Source organism: Halichoerus grypus, chromosome 4 (assembly GCF_964656455.1).
Source record: "Halichoerus grypus chromosome 4, mHalGry1.hap1.1, whole genome shotgun sequence".
In the NCBI taxonomy this organism is placed as follows: Eukaryota; Metazoa; Chordata; class Mammalia; order Carnivora; family Phocidae; genus Halichoerus; species Halichoerus grypus.
The window spans coordinates 140,160,443-140,177,717 of NC_135715.1; the positions used below are offsets into that span (position 1 = coordinate 140,160,443).

At 41.2% G+C, this 17,275-nt stretch overlaps 1 protein-coding gene across 5 annotated transcripts in view; it reads left to right on the forward strand.

Moving 5' to 3' along the window:
- The first annotated feature begins 429 nt into the window (after positions 1-429).
- OSBPL6 (oxysterol binding protein like 6) overlaps positions 430-17,275 on the forward strand; it is a 201,215-nt gene continuing 184,369 nt past the window's right edge. For 4 of the 5 annotated variants that reach the window (XM_036099142.2, XM_036099143.2, XM_036099144.2 and 1 more), the window contains exon 1: positions 430-578. The gene's annotated coding sequence lies outside the window, so the exon portion shown is untranslated. The remainder of the gene's footprint in view (positions 579-17,275) is intronic. The other variant, XM_036099154.2, reaches the window with a different exon arrangement.

Sequence of the window (17,275 nt, forward strand, 5' to 3'; positions counted from 1 at the left end):
GCGCCCGGGCCCTGCGAGGCCAGCCCTGGAGAACTGCGGCCGGCCCATCTCCGCGGGCCCCGGGCGGGCGGGGGCGCTGCAGTAGCTCTTAGGCCCGGGGACGCCCGGGCAGGGTCTCCACGGCGGTTATCTCTGGACACCAGGGCTTCCCACGGGGGCCGGGCGGGGGGTGAGCCCAGGCGGTGGAGCCCCGCGCGTCGGAGGCGCGGCGAACCCGGCCCGAGGCTCTCCCGGCGGCGCGGTGAAGGGTGCCGGCGGGGCGGGCGCGCAGCGGGAGCATCCGCCGCTCGCGGTGCCACTCCGGCCTGGGCCGCTCGCGGGAGCCGGGGGCGGGGAGCCGGGAGCACCGCCCCGCCAGCGCGCCCCGCCCGTGGGAGAGGAGGGGCTGCGGCGCGGTAGACCACTGGAGGCGCAGCGCTGCCGCCGCCGCCGCCGCCGCCGCCGCCGCTGTCGGTGCTGGAGTCCGCGGCTCCGCGCAGGCGGCGCCCGCGCCTCCGCTCCCCGGCCAGCCCGCGCGCCCGTCTGCCCGCCCGCCCGCCAGGGCCGCCTCCCGCCGCTGCCGCCGCACAATCGTCCAGGTAGGTGTCCTAGCGCAGAAGGGACTCCGCGAGCCGGCACCGCGTGCCCGCACCGCGGCCCCGGGGCATTGTGCGCGTCCGGAGGGCCGAGGACTCGGAGGGACGCGCGGGTGGGCAGCCGGGCTTTGGGCCCTGGAGGCGTCGCCGCCCCCTGGGGGTTCTCCTGGCCGGTTAGCCCGGGTGGCGGGGGCGGCGATGCCAGTCCGGCCCAATGGCCAAGGTGGGAGGGGGCGTCTGGGTCAAGGTCCCCCCGCTCGCCACCCTCCCTTCCCCCTCGTTGTGAGGGAATTCCGGCCGCCTGGCTCCCGCGCCCGCATTCCTCCGCGCTGCCCGGCGCCCCCGCTCCGCCTGGCTGCCGGGGATTGAAGCTGGGGCCGGGAGAAGGACTGATGTAATTGTCAGCGGAGAACCGAACCCGCGCGGTGAGAGCGCCGGCGCCCGCGCCCGCTCCAGCTAACGCCTACGCCGCACCTCCCAGCGAATCCGGGGAGCCGACAGGAGCGGCTGGGGAAGTTGTGGCATTGGGTTTTATTGTGCGCGTGCACTGCGGACTGCCCTCGCGGGGCACCCCTGTCCACCCGCTGCTGGCTCCCCTGCAGCCTTTCCCTGCAGCTTTGGTCTACACCTCCAGCCAGGGCCGAGTCTGCCTTCCCTGGTTCAGACCGGGACAGCGTTTGCATTGCAGTCAAGACGTGCTTCCCCTGCAACGAGCCGGGAGCTGCCCGCAAATCGTGTCGCCGGGGATGCTGGGGGAGGAGGGGAAGGGAGACCTGGGGAGGAAGCCGGGAAGAAGTAATGACACCAGCAGATTTTTTTTTTTTTTTAAGCCTCTACTGTTGTGAGCACATCTGCATGACACCTTTGGAGCTGTTTTTGAAAGTTATGACCAGATACTGATTTTGTGGCAATTCTGTGATATACCTGAACGGTAGCTTAAACATAGAGACCCAAAACTGGGGAAGGCATTACATAATGGACATGAGGCAAATGACTCGAAACTAAGTGAACCCACTGGGTTGCCAGATTATTTCTTTCTCCCAGACGCAAAGTCCTATAGGTTTTTTTCTTTTTTTTTTTCCTCCATACGAATTTCCTTTTAAAATCATTGAACTAGTTTTAGCAAATTGTACGTTATATTCACTTGTGATTCTTTTTCCTAAATAAGAAAACAATTTTTCCATGACATCTTTTCTTAAACTAAAAAAAAAAAAAAAAAAATTGCATGCTAGCGGATAGTTGTATATCACAGAGCTGAATCATAAATGTAGTCTTTCGTCAAAAGTAAAATTCAAAAATATCCCGTCTTCACATCATTAACTTTGTTTTCCTCCTGGTTGTGTTTTTTCCTCCCTCCTCCATCCCCCATTTGTTTTTTGGAAGCATTTCTACAGTTTTAGGTACTGCAAGCTCACAATGTTGATATTCCTATCCAATGCTACAGCATTGCAGATACAAAGACTAATAATAAATGAAACAGAAGACCTCCTAGTAACTCAGAGTGAGCAGAGTTCCCAAGGTCGAAGGGAAGCTGCAGTGTAACTCTGCTATCATCACCTATAGAGAATATGCATAGTCCTCATTGAGTTATAAGGAAGGTCCTGATTGGTGGACTATTATTATTCTTTTACCCCTGAATTTCTTGTGTTTCCCCCTAAAAATAATTTTTTTCTCAGTGTAGAAACAAAATATTTTCAAATTAAAATCTTTGCTTTTAGAAAACCTAAAAATCCTGTTTTTGCTCATATTTTCAGTTTTGTTGATAACTCAATTATACATTCAGTGGATGGATTCCTTTTGGGATAGCTCAGTTTCAAATTACGGTGTTTTATCAGATGTCTCTTGGTATATAGTGTGATGAGATTCTGCTGAACTTTTACAGGATCTCGTAAGTTTTCTCGTCTCTGGATTGCTTTAACCTTATGTTAACTTTACTCCGAGAAGAAGGATAAAGTCCTTCTAAGATAAAATATTTGTGGTTGGAGATCTCTAGTACCACTGCAGAAATAGAATTAGGTTAATGTATAGGTAAAAGTTTTATGTGACTTTATTCCTGAAACTCTTGGATTAGGGAGAGGATTTAAATTTCATTAAAATGCCTTGGTTAGGTAGCATTCAGTGATCATTCAATGAATAATTACTTATGAGCATCTATCTGTTCAAGACACTGGTCTAGGTACTGTGGGAAATACAAATAAGAAGAAAAAGATGTCTCTGCCTTCAAGAGTTTGTAGTCTAGTTTGGGGGGTAAGTCATGAATTCTCAAAAGAGTTTTTTTTGGGGCGCCTGGGTGGCTCAGATGGTTAAGCGTCTGCCTTCGGCTCAGGTCATGATCCCAGGGTCCTGGGATCGAGTCCCGCATCGGGCTCTCTGCTCCTTGGGAGCCTGCTTCTCCCTCTGCCTTTTTTTTTTCTCTCTGTCTCTCATGAATAAATAAATAAAATCTTTATAAAAAAAAAAGAGTTTTTTTTTGTTTTTCTGTTTTTTTGTTTTTTAAACTGCAAAGGTTAAGTAATGATTATGATACTTTTTTATTTTTTATTTATTTATTTTTTTTAAAGATTTTATTTATTTATTTGGCAGAGAGACAGAGAATGAGCACAAGCAGGGGGAGTGGCAGGCAGAGGCAGAGGGAGAAGCAGGCTCCCCACAGAGAAGGGGGAGCCCGATGTGGGACTCGATCCCAGGACTCCAGGATCATGACCTGAGCCAAAGGCAGTTGCTTAACCAACTGAGCCACCCAGGCGCCCCGATTATGATACTTTTTTAAAGTTCGTTTTTAATCTTACAAAAAAGGTCTCATGCTACCCACTGACTTCTGGGAATTTTTTCTTCTCGACATTATGTCACCGTGATTCATCCATGTTGTATATAGCTGTAGTTCACTGACTTTCATTGCTGTGCATGATTCCATTATGTATGTGTAGCAATATGTTTCCCACTTCTGCCAATGGCTTTTTTTTTTTTTCCCACTTGAAAAAAATTTGCAGAGTGTGCTGCTCTGGTCATTCATGCTTCCTGGGCCACATGTGCAAGTGTTTCTCTTGGGGAAATACCAAGGTACAGAATTGTTGATTTGTAAGATGTGTGAGTATTCGGTTTACTAGATATTGGCAAATTATTTCCCAAAATTGTTGTACTGATTTACACAAGCCAGGGAAATAAGCAAACACAAATCGTCAAATACAAACAAGCATTTATATAGGTGTGTGTGTTGAAATACATTTTTTTTTTTTTTAAAGCAGAGGGATTAACTTAAAACCTAGGACAGCAGTTGTCTTCTGAGAGGACCAGGGGGATGGCATGGGGAGGAACACATAGGTAGATATAAGTTATTGGTAATAATTTAGTAGCTAAAATAAATTCATAGGTGATCATCATATTTAAAAAAAGAAAGAAAGAGAAAGAAAGAAAAGAAAGAAAGAGGGTCTCATGCATGGATCAGTAATAATTTAAAATTCTAAGAAAAAAGAAAATAAGGACAATATAGAGTTATCATAAGGCAGACCAGGCTCCTGTACCAAAAGGCCCACAAGGTGTCAGTTGAGGGATGAGGAAGCAGTCCCTGTGTATAGGCATGTATTGTGTAGAGTTCATGGCAGAGGCTTACAGGAAAGATGAGCAGGAAGTGGCCTTGCTGAGAAGAGGAACCTCAGCCATCTTGGACAGAGGAAATGAACAGAAGTGGAAGAAGCCATGGGAAATTTTCCAGCAATGAACCACTCAAAGAGTTTATTAAAAAGTCTAGAGAACTGATAGATTGGGGGTGGGGAGGGGGAGAGATTCAAGGCAGGATCCCTGGTTTGGAGGTTACTGATTGAGATGAGAGTTCTCCATCTGGAGAAAACTGAAAAGAAAGAATGGATTTTAAAAGACGCTGGGAGAAGAATCCAAGGCTTAAGATCCTAAGTAGGAAGAGAAGGAAGGAGTCAAAGATGTTTCACTTTAATGAAAAGAAATAGAGAAGTTGTGGTAGGAGCTTTTAGTGTGATTTAGACATGTCAAGTTTGGGGTGATAGATATTCAAGCTCATGTCTGAAGGTAAGAACTTGGAGCTGGTGGGCAGTTAGGACACTCACAGTGAAGACTGATTTTCTAAAGATGTATCTGGTGCGCATGGAAGAGTATCTGAGAGGGAAGAGTACATAAAATGCATTTGTGTAATTTTTAATTTACTTGTGTAAAGGAGGTAAATGATCAGTGGGCTGCGGTGGGAAGGAGCTGTTTTGGGTTGACAGGAAGCGGGTTCAGGAAATTGAGAGTGTTGGCATCACAGTCAGAAGAATTGGAATCCAATCTTTATTGACAGTTTACTAGTTGTGTGTAATTTGGGGAAACAGACCACTCTGATCCTCAGTTATGGCACATCTGAAATGAAGATACTAATAGCCACTTCCCATGGGTTCAGGGAACAAGATGTGATTGAGGGACTGGAGCCTTGAGGGCTGATGTTTGCTTTCATACTGTTTCCCGTCTAATGTTGCAAAGTAATGGCACATGCATTTATATTCTCTGACGTGTACTCCCTGGAAGAAGATAAAGGATTTCAACCCTTGAAGTTCTTTTCATTATAATAAAGAGTTGCTTATGCTCTCCTGTGGGGACAGGATAGGGCTTTTTATTTCTAGGGCTATTCTGGAATAATATATAGTGTCATTTTGATTGAATACCATTTTAGCTGGCGTTCTAATTTGGAAATATTATGATAGGTATTCAGCATTTTCTCATCCTATTTTAAAATTCCTTTTCTGATTTTACTTATATTTCTTGACTTCTCCTCATCCTCTCTAATGTTCTTCTCTCACTGATTTCGCACCAGCTGATATAATGATTAGTGGTTGTATAGTTTTCTCCAAGGCAGTCTAATCCTCAGTTGCCTTTCCTTGGCATAGCGATTTGGAGAACATCTTGACATCTTGCTGGTAGTTCCAACAGCAGTTGAATGGAAATGTGGCAATATTTTAAAGAAAAAAAAAAAAAAAGAAAAAGAGAAAGACAGACCTCCCGAAGGAAAAAGTTTGTGGTTTATCGTTAGAGTCAGAAGTTATCAAAAAGCTCCTAAGAGAGTAAAAGACTCTCTCCATAAGCCTCTGTGACTCAGGGATGATTAGTTGTATCTCTTGCTTCAGCTACACATTCCCTACAGCCCCTAAATAGATATAAATATGTAATGATTTGAAATCCAGACTGGACTCAGTAGCTTTGGTCAAAACAATGAGCTAAAATTAATTTTAGGAGTAACTGACATGATATTCATCTCACTTAGTGAAATTGGTAGTCTGCTCTTCTGGTGTGGTTCTGAGTTTCCATGAAGTTTGGAGGCAGTTCTGCATCCATATGTTCAATTACCAAACCCCAGGCTGATCACTTTCACAGAGAGGTGACCAGAGTTTGTGGGTCTCGTGTGAATGTGACATGGGCCATCAGGTGCCTTTCTTCTTCATTCAGCCCATCTTTATTGAGCACCTACTATGTACCACACACCATATTAAGTGCTGGGTCATAAACCTGTCTGCCCTCAGGGTCTACCCATGACAGAATCTACCGAAAACAAATTGCTATTGAATATGTATGCATGTGTGTGGGGTGGATCTAGCTTTGGTTTTGGAATTTGCATGAAGTATCTATTTTTTCTTTTGTTCCTTAAACTTTTTCCAGATTTATGTTTAGACCTCCTTGAATTGACAGTGCTATGGGGGAAAAAAAATGCGGTCCCTGCAAAGAACAGTTTCTTTAAATGTACTTCTGTTTTATTGACTTTTTAAAGCAGAAGGCTTTAAACTTAGGGTAAGTCCTTTTGTCATGAAGACATTTCAGTGTTGTCAAATAGGAGAAGGACAGAGGTCAGGGAAGGGAGAGCTGGGTGGGTGAAGTCAGATTGGTGAGAATGGAATGTGTCTTAGTGCTGAATTGATTTTTAAAGGGAAAAATAGAAAATAGACAAAGATTAATGGTTATTAAAAGATCCAGCTGTATTACAGGGAATTGACTATATTGAATCATGATGGTCTCAAGTTGAGGTTCCTGGTCAGTTACATGAGCCCTTCTCTTTGAGTTTGTGTTCACTTAGTTTGTGTAGTAGTATAGTTTTTTAAATTAGGTCTTTTTTTTTTTTTTGAAAGTTTATTTATCTTTTTTAGTAATCTCTACCCACAGTGTGGTGCTCGATCTCACGACCCCGAGACCAAGAGTCACGTGCTCTCTGACCGAGCCAGCCAGGTGCCCCTTGGTGTAGTTTTTATATTAAAATAAATCATAATGTGAAAGTTGAATGTCTTTAAATTGTAAGGATTACCTTAATTATAGGAAGCAGAAAAGTCAGTGACTCTTTCTGTTACTGCTTTGGCAGTTTACTTGAAAGTAAAACCTACCCTGTGTGAGGATATTCCATCCAGCAAGACCAGTTTCTCAAAATCTATAGTAAGCTGTCAAACGGCAGAGCTAGAAAGGAGGCCAAAGCAGGTAGCTTATTATCCAGGACTGTCTAAGGGATAACTGGGTTAGAGAGAGTGTTAAGTATGTAACTTAACTCTTAAACTTCAAATAAGTTTAAATAAGTAAATATGTAAACAAGTTTAAGTAAAAGTAAGTTTAAATAAGTAAATAACATTTAAATAAGATATTGGCAGATTGTCATTTGAATCCGTTTCTCCAGTGTTGACGCTGAGTACAAAGAATTCATGATTAATACACTAAAAATTATCTTCTCCTTTAGAGATGATGGATTATGTTTTTCTCTGCTCCAGAAAATCTATATATCAATTCACATATATAAAATATATGCAGAAAATACTTAGGCACTAGAAATACTCATCTTTGCTTGATGGCTGCTGCTTGGATGACCTTTATATTAGATTAATAAGATGTTAGAGCTGAAAGAGGTTTAAAAAATCATCTATTCCAAACTCTCCCATTTTCCAGCTGGGTAACCTGAGGCCTAGAGACTTGCCTAGTGAGGTGCAAGCCCCATGTACAAATATAGCTAGAAGATAATGTGCCAAATAATTTACTTCTGTTGGGGGGTAGCAGGAAATAATGCTCTTCCCTAAATTATGGGTAAGTGAATGAGAGAATGAACTAATATCAATCTCTGCAGTGGAATTTTAACCTTCTTTTGTATCATTCTCCTTCTTGAGTGGCCGGTGTAGAAAGCGAAATCATACGTGTGTGTGTGTGTGTGTGTGTGTGTGTGTGTGTATAATTTTCTTGGGTTTTTAGAGAAAAGGCTTTGTTCTGAGGGTATGATGAAAGGAATGACACTACAAATATCATTATTTAAAATTATTTGCTGTTTCCTTTTTTATCCCCACAACTTTGTCTTTTAACTCCATGGGCGGGGAAGGATAGAGAAAAATTATATTATTCCGGGCTAGATACTTTCCTATCTCTTTTCCTTTGGCATTCTCTTTCCATATGCTAATATAAGAGAAAATCAAAGTGTAGAGGGAATTGAGTCGGGAATAGAACATTAACTTCTACTTTTTTTTTTTTTTTTTTTTAAGATTTTATTTATTTATTTGACAGAAACAGACACAGTGAGAGAGGGAACACAAGCAGGGGGAGTGAGAGAGGGAGAAGCAGGCTTCCTGCGGAGCATGGAGCCCGATGTGGGGCTCGATCCCAGGACCCTGGGATCATGACCTGAGCCGAAGGCAGACGCTTAACGACTGAGCCACCCAGGCGCCCTAACTTCTACTTTTTTATCTTGCATGATATTGAGGCAATTCTCACCATAGCTCTTGGGAAGACCTATCCACCTTTTGAAAAGAGCGTGGAAGTAGAAGGGAGAACAACAGCAGTATATTTTTAGAATCTTTTTTTCAAAAGTCAAACCTAAAATAAACCTGGCCTCAATTTTTAGCAATAGCTTTATTTCACATCTCCTATACCATTGCCTAAGTTTTATCCTAATTTGAAGAAGTTTTTAATTTTTTTTTTTTAAGATTTTATTTTATTTATTTGACAGAAAGATAGAGAGCACAAGTAGGCAGAGTGGCAGGCAGAGGGAGAGGGAGAAGCAGACTCCCCATGGAGCAGGGAGCCCGACGCGGGGCTCGATCCCAGGACCCTGGGATCATGACCTGAGCCGAAGGCGGACGCTTAACCGACTGAGCCACCCAGGTGCCCCAAGAAGTTTTTAATTTTTTTAATACATAATGCAATGTTGCTATAAGTAACACACTATGATCAATTACTAAAGTTTAAAGAATAAAGTATCTAAAAGAACATTAAAATTAAAAAATTGTTTCATGTCATTTCTGGAGATAAAGCCTGATTTTTATTTTAAATTGAGATAACATTTTTGCTTTCTGTTTATCTGTCGCAGCTAGACAATCTTTTGCATATTCGCACCCCATCAGGCAACAATCTGAGCAGTTTTTGTTGTATAATTTTCCTAGAATAGAAAAAGTAGCACAGTTTGAATGGCATGTTGATTATGAAAAGACATTAATGAAATTCTTTTTGATCTCAATAAACTTCAAATCGAAGCAAGAACTATAAAAAGAGTGTGATCTCCAAGGTAGGCCAAGCAAATGTAGGGTTCACGTGAAACTCCATGAAGAAAGTAAAGGAGGAGCACACAAAATCTGCAAGAGCTCAGGGTAATGGAAGAGGAAGGTGAAGGAAGGAAGTAGAGGGCTATTCTATCCCAGCTTATCTTCCAGTCTCATTTCAGTCCCATCTGATAGAGGTCAGATATGAGGGAGGATATCTGTCTCTACACTTAAAAAAAAATAAAAGCTTTTAAATATTTTGAAGAACATAGAATGAGTAAGATAAAAGAATGATAAATTAAACGCCATTTAAGGAAAAATATTATCTGTACCGGCAGAAGAAAAACATTACCACATGGGAAAGAAACTATAACATGTCACAAACAAGGTTTAACTCCTTAATATCCAAAGAGCTCCTATAGATCACTTAAGAAAAATGACTGTTAATCTATAGGAAAGGGGGCAAGGGAATGAACAAACAGTTCACAGAAAAGGAATTACAAATGGCACTTACAAATATGAAATTATGCTCAACTCATGATAAGAGAAATGCAATTTTAAACTATTTAAGTTGCCCTTTCCACACTATTAAGTTGGAAAAGATTTTGATGTTTGTTATTACCTTATGGTGGCAAGGCTTTGGGGGTACCTGACAGGTTCATGCATTATTGGTACGGGTACAAAATGGTACAGCATCTATGGATAGCAAAATTAAAAATTCACCTACCTTCTCACCCCTGGAAATCTAAGAAACTTCTCTGTTGATCTCCTTGGACATCGCGAAATGAATTTGTGCAAAGATGTGTGTCCATTTCAGCTTTATCTGTAGTGGCAAAAGACTCAGGGAAAGCTGAGGATCTATCAGTATGGGATTGGTTAAGTAATTAGGAGCAGAAACAAAACTAGGTAGCTGTAACTAACAAGCTATTATCAATTACTAAAGTTAAAAAAGTAAGATCATTTTATATTTGCTGATATGAAATGATTTCTAAAGTATAATAAGGGAACAAATCAAGGTGCAGAGTGGGATATGGCCATTGGTGTTAAATGTGAGTTTATAAATATATGTTTATGTGTATAACTGTAAAGACTATCCCTGGAAGATGACATAAGAAACTGGTAACAGGGATTGACTCTGGGGAGGAAAACTGGGTGGTTGGAGTGGGGGTGGGAAGGACACTTACTTAGGACACTTATTTAGTATACCCCTTACTACCTTCTGAATTTTTATTTTTATTTTTATTTTTTTGAAGATTTTATTTACTTATTTGACAGAGCGAGAGAGCACAAGCAGGGGGAGCAGCAGAGGGAGAAATAGGCTCCCTGCCAGGGACCCCGATGCGGGGCTCAATCCCAGGACCCTGGGGCCATGACCTGAGCCAAAGGCAGACGCTCAACCATCTGAGCCACCCAGGTGCCCCTACCTTCTGAATTTTTAAACATGTGAACATATTATCTATTCAAACCAAGATAAATTTAAAATTTAAGAAGTACAAACTTTAAGTTATAAAATATTTAAGTCATGGGGATATAATGTACAGCATAGGAGATATAGTGACCAATATTGTAACAACTTTGTATGGTGACAGGTGTTAACTAGACTAATAAATGGGGATCATTTCATAATGTATAAAAATTATCAGATCACTATGATGTATACCTGAAATGAATAGGATATTATATATCCATTATTTCAATTAAAAAAATTACTTAAGGATCACTGTTACTGGTCAAGAATGTTGTACCAAGCAGCTGTAACAAGTAGTTGTTATACTTGTAACCAATAGCATTCCTTTGCAACTTTGGGGCTCATTCTGATCTGATGTAAGAACATGGTAGTTACCATAAAGACTGACCTTACCCTGACAGGCTAAAGTCCAAAGAAGAGGGAAACTGCCAGTGGTTGCCCTTTGGGACAGAGTTGCTGGCCCCTGCCCTTTCCACACCCAGGTCTCTCTCTCCCATCACTTCTGTCTCGCCCCCTCTTACCTCATCATTCCTTAAACCCCACAGCATTCACTATCCCCTACAACTCAGAGGCTCCTTCTTGTTCCCTGTTCCACCAAGGGTCTTCCTTTGGCTGCCCCTTGGGAATTTTGTCCTCCCAAGCAGAGCAGAAGCTCCTTTTCAGGCCAGTTTATACTTGCTCAGAGTATTAGAAGTGAATGATAATTCTGACATTCTTTAATCTTATCATCTTTCTCAGGATCATTAATTTATTTGACAAAATATTTCTTGAGCACCTACTAAGTCAGAAAAAGGCCACAAAATTAAAAAGTTCTCATGAAATTGACATTCTAATAAAAGTAAATAAAAAGTAAATGATAGTTCATTGCTGTTTTAGATACTATTAAGAACAGTGAGGACAATAAAAGTGATGGATGGGGCCGAGAGGAGTGGGTAGTGGTGGTGGGTGTATGTTTCCCAGCACTGCTATAACAAAGTGCCAGGAACTGGGTGGCTTAAAACAAAAGAAATGTATTGTCTCAGTGCTGGTGGCTAGAAGTTCAAAATCAAGGTGGGTCCCTCCTTGCCTCTTCTACCTTCTGGCAGCCCCAGTCATTCCTTGGCTTGCAGGAGCATAACTCAATTCTCTGCTAACCTTCTTCCCATGGCCTTCTTCCCATGTCTCTGTTTGTGTATCTCCTGTTTGTGTAAGGACACCGGTCATGATGGATTAAGGGCTGACTCTACTCCAGTATGACCTTATCTTAACTACATTGCAACAATCCTATTTATGAATAAGGTCATATTCTGGGGTATTGGGAGTTAGGAATTCAGCATATCTTTTTGAGAGATTATAATTCAATCCATAACAATGGGCTTGCTTGGGTAAACTGACCAGGGAAAAGGCCTTGCTAGGTGAAAACATTTGAACTGAACCTCACTGATGAGAAAGAGCGGTTGTGAAAATATCTGGGTGCAGATCCTTTCCTGCCAGTGGGAACAGCAAGTGCCAGGACCCAGGGAATGAGCCTGTTGGAATCTAAAGTTTTACATTTTTATTTATTTTTATTTTATTTTATTTAAAAAATATTTTTATTTATTTATTTGACAGAGAGAGAGAGACCACAAGAGAGGGAACACAAGCAGGGGGAGTGGGAGAGGGAGAAGCAGACTTCCCATTGAGCAGGGAGCCTGACATGGGGCTCCATCCCAGGACCCTGGGATCATGCATGACCTGAGCCGAAGGCAGACACTTAATGACTGAGCCACCCAGGCGCCCCTAAGGTTTCACATTTTTAAAAAGGCCAAAAAGAGTATCTGGTTTGGGCAGGTTACTTTTATGGTTAAAGTCAATAGGATTTTACTTTTGAACACTCTTGGATGTTTTCACTTTTGGTAAGGCAAAGACAGAAACATTTTTTCTTTAAAAATTAACTGTTGAGGGGGGTGCCTGGGTGGCTCAGTCGGTTAAGCATCTGACTTTTGATTTCGGCTCAGGTCATGATCTCAGGGTTGTGAGATCCATGTTCAGTGCGGAGCCTGCTTGGGATTCTCTCCATCCCCGCCTCCCCCAAAAATTTAACTGCTGAAAAATCAGACCTACAAGCAGTGGCTTATCACATTTTAAGAATTTTGTTGCTTAAAAATTTGCTTTGCATTTTAATGGTAGAGTTCTCCATCACTATTTTTGGGTTTATTAACCTAAAAACTTTAAGTATAACAACATCTGAGAATTAAGTAGACTTTGTAATAATAGAGATTATTTTCTAGAGGTAAATTAATTAAGGCTAAATATGGCCTTTAAAAACCTAACACCGTATATTAAATTGTCATTTTCAACAAGATTATAACATTTTTGTAGTTCTCCTCTGTGATACCTAATGCTAAGTAACATTAGCATGATTTATATTACATATTCATGAAAATTCTTAGTTTTCTTGAATTTAAAAATTGATTCAGAGTACAGAAAAATCTATATGGAAATATAAATTTCCTGGGATAGTCAAGAAGATTCCATGTTAGACTGGTACCATCTTTTAGCATTCAGAAATTAAGATGAGGTAACTTAAAATATTGTAATATTTAATGCAAAATTGACACAATGTGATATTTGCGTTAAGATATTATATATGCATACTTTAGCCAGAACTTTGATGTGGTTAATACAGATATATTTGTTTATATTAAAGAAAAAATATTACTTATGAGTAACAAGCTTCTGCAAAAAATTCTGAATGAGTTAAAAAATGCTTATGTAAAATTAGATTTTTATAGAGAATGGCTATTTAGGTAAGGCTGAGGGTCAGAAACATAGACTGGGGCCAAGGCTGCCGGGTTCGAATCCTCGCTTGGCTTTGTCCAGCTTCCTGACTCTGAATAAGTCAGCACACTTTGCTTTGGTTTCCTAAAATGGCAAATATAAAAATGGTGCCTAACACAGAGGATTGTTAGGAAGATAGAGTGATTAATGCATATACATTTCTAAGAACAGGGCACATAGTAAGTGCAATGTAAGTGGTAGCTGTTATTATTTTTACCGTGTTAATTAAAAATTAACTATACTATCCACTAGTTGGAAACTTACTATGTAAAATATAAATATGGTTATAATGTCTTTTATGCCTTGTTACAAATCAAAAGCTAATTTGAGAGAGATAAGAAAATTGTCAACAGTATTTGTAAGGCTCTGTTTTAATATTACTAATCTGTCAAAAGTATTTTATATGCTGACCCACTTAGTTACTGATAGCAATGACTATGTTCAGGAGATTTTGTTAGGTCTTAAGGAAGAAAGAAAGATGATTAAGCTGTCAATTGTGCTCTCAAGAACCTGCCCATCCGATAGGGGAGATAAGATGTAATTTAGTATAATACCAAGTGTAATGAGATAAGTGTCACACCAAGAATGTGATTTAGTACCGTGAGTGCCTGGAGAGCTGTGTAGTATCTGAGGAGGTTTTGTGGTTAAGAGGGGCATGAATAAGAATTTAGGAACTGATGACATTTTTAGGGGGTGGGGAGGCTAGAAGGAGAAATCTGGGGTAGAGGAGGAACAGAGAGATGGATGGGTGAAAGACCAAGAATCATGTCCCCGAGTTAAGAGAGGAAAGAATTTCTGGGAAGAGAAATGGGCTATCACAATTATAAAAGAAGAGTCAAGGAGAATGAGATTTTAGAAAGACCGTGAAAAGCATTCCCTCCTCATCCTCCTTGGGCCAGAGATTTGGTTGGGTATTCATTGGCTTTTCTTGACAAAATAGCACGTAATAGAATTTCTGAGACATGGCATATAACTGAAAGAATCATCAGGTCAGATAAGATATCATTTATTTATATTGATGTGATTCAAATATGGTAAAATTTCTAGTTGTGTGTGGTTTTTTAAAAATTCTCTAAAGAGTACTTTCAAGACTAGCTGCCATTTGTTTAGCATTTTTTTGTCTGCCAAGCATCCTCCGAAACATTTGAGATGATTATGCTCTTGTTTAAAGCCTTGCAGATGCTCTTGCAGTTGATATTGTCACTTTCATTTTATGGATAAGGAAGTGACCAACTCACAATCCAACTGTAGCAAGTGACCAGGGTGGATTCGAACCTGGCCTGTCTGGCCCCAAAGCCTGGACTCTTAACGAATTTTAGATGGTAATTGTTCGGTACCTTCAAGGTATTTTAGATGCAGAGTTGTTAAGAGCCAACCTCTGATGACTGGCCACACTGGCCTTGTTGCTGTTCTTTCAGTAACACACCCCCGTGCACCCCCATCTGAGAACATCTTCCTTATGAGTTTGTTTTTCGTCTCCTAACTTTCACTGTCTATCTTAGTTACTGCTGTATTCTCAGGACCTAGTTCACGATGGGTGCTTAATATCTGTGGGATGAAAGAATGCATGACATCTCCAAGATACAGGATTTTAAGTCATTGCTGAGATTCTGCAGGTCGGTGGAGATGCCAGAAGCGTCAGTTCACGCCAGCAGTTGTTCCTTTTCTGTTTAACATGTCTTTTCTCAGTAACTTTGAATTGAGAACTAGGGGACATTTTAAAGGAAAGTACTAAAACTTTCTGCTGAATTTAAAGTGATACAACTTCCTTGTAGAAAATTTTGCAAACACAGAAAAATGTGTTTTAAAATCACTTTTAGTACTGTTTCTGGAAGCTAAATTTTAGCGTTTTCTTTTTTTTTTTTTTTTAAAGATTTTATTTATTTATTTGAGAGAGAGAATGAGAGACAGAGAGCATGAGAGGGAGGAGGGTCAGAGGGAGAAGCAGACTCCCTGCCGAGCAGGGAGCCCGATGCGGGACTCGATCCTGGGACTCCAGGATCATGACCTGAGCCGAAGGCAGTCGCTTAACCAACTGAGCCACCCAGGCGCCCTAAATTTTAGCGTTTGGATATACGTTTTCAGTTCTTTATAGATTGCTTTCTTTTTCTCAGCAATGAATCATGATGACTTCTTGGGTCATCCATTATTCTTCTAAACTTAATTTTAAAAATAGACTTTATTTATTTATTTATTTTTGAAGATTTTATTTATTTATTTGACAAAGAGAGAGAGAGCACAAGTAGGCAGAGAGGCAGGCAGAGGGAGAGGGAGAAGCAGGCTCCCCGCTGAGCAGGGAGCCCGATGTGGAGCTTGATCCCAGGACCCTGGGATCATGACCCGAGCCAAAGGCAGACAGACGCCTAACCAACTGAGCCACTCAGGCGCCCCGACTTTATTTTTTTTTTTAAGATTTTATTTATTTATTAGAGAGAGAGAGAATGAGCGGGGGGGGGCAGAGGGAGAAAGAGAGAGAAGCAGACTCCCCACTGAGCAGGGAGCCCGCATGGGGCTCTATCCCAGGACCCGGAGATCATGACCTGAGCCGAAGGCAGACGCTTAAGTGACTGAGCCACCCAGGGACCCCAAAAATAGACTTTATTTTTAAGAGCAGTTTTGGGTTCACAGCAAAATTGAGCAGAAAGCACAGAGATTTCCCATATATCCCCTTCCCCCAAACAAGCCGAGCCTCCACCATCGACACCCTGTACCAGAATGGCACATTGGTTAAAATGGATGATCAACTTTGACACATCATCATCACCCAAAGTCCATAGTTTACAGTAGGTTCACTCTTGGTGTTGTACAATCTGTGGATTTGGACAAATATCTAGTGACATGTAGTCACCATTATAGTCTCATACAGAATAGTTTTACTGCCCTAAAAATCCTGTGTTCCACCTATTCTTCTTTTCCCCCAACATCATCCCTTAGCAACCTCTGATCCTTTTACTGTTTCTATAGCTAAACTTAATTTTTAATAGGTGTAGAATATTCCACTTTATGCATATGCCATGTTTTACTTAATTCTGGTTGGACAGCGAGGTGGTTTTTCTGCATTATAAATAACCTGATGCATGGCCTTGTACACAGATTTTTGTTTACCACTCCAATTATTCCCCCAAATGGCCATTTTGAGGATTAAAGGATATGGAACATTTTAAGGCCTTTGTTACGTATCCTCTAACAGCCCAATCCTTCAGAAGTTTTCTAAAACCATGTTTCCCTCCCACTAAGAATGTATGAAAGAGCTTAGTAGGAAGAATTGTCCTATTAGCTGCAAAAATATAGACACAATAATAATCGCAGCTGTATGTATAGTTCACTATGTGCCAGCCATTGTTTTAAGTGCTTTTCTTTATTTCACTCATCAAACCCTCACGATAATGCTGTTGGTTAGTACTATTATTAGCTCCATTTTAAAGATGAGAAAACCAGCACACAAAGAGGTTAAGTAACTTGCCCAAATGGTTTTCTTAACTGTAGTGTAAGCCTGAAACCTCAGTGTCACATGTTCTGTGTTTTTCTGGCCCATAGTACAAACTCACCAAATGTCACCAGTTGTATTCAGGATACAAGCAGTAGCATCAAAAATATATGAGAACTAAAATGATCATAGAGAATTTTTTTAAAAAGAATTTATTTATTTGAGAGAGAGAGAGAGAGAGAGAATGAGCAGTGGGGAGGGGCAGAGGGAGAGAGAGAAGCAGACTCCCCATTGAGCAGGGAGCCCTATGTGGGGCTCCATCCCAGGACCCTGAGATCTTGACCTGAGCCGAGGGCAGATGCTTAACTGACTGAGCCACCCAGGTGCCCCGAAAGTGATCATAGAGAATTTTATTGGCTCTTAGTTTTTCAGTTAATGGATAATTACTCAACTAGAATTTTCCTTAATTCTTTCCTTCAAATTTCAACCTCTTCTAACACACTTGGCATTT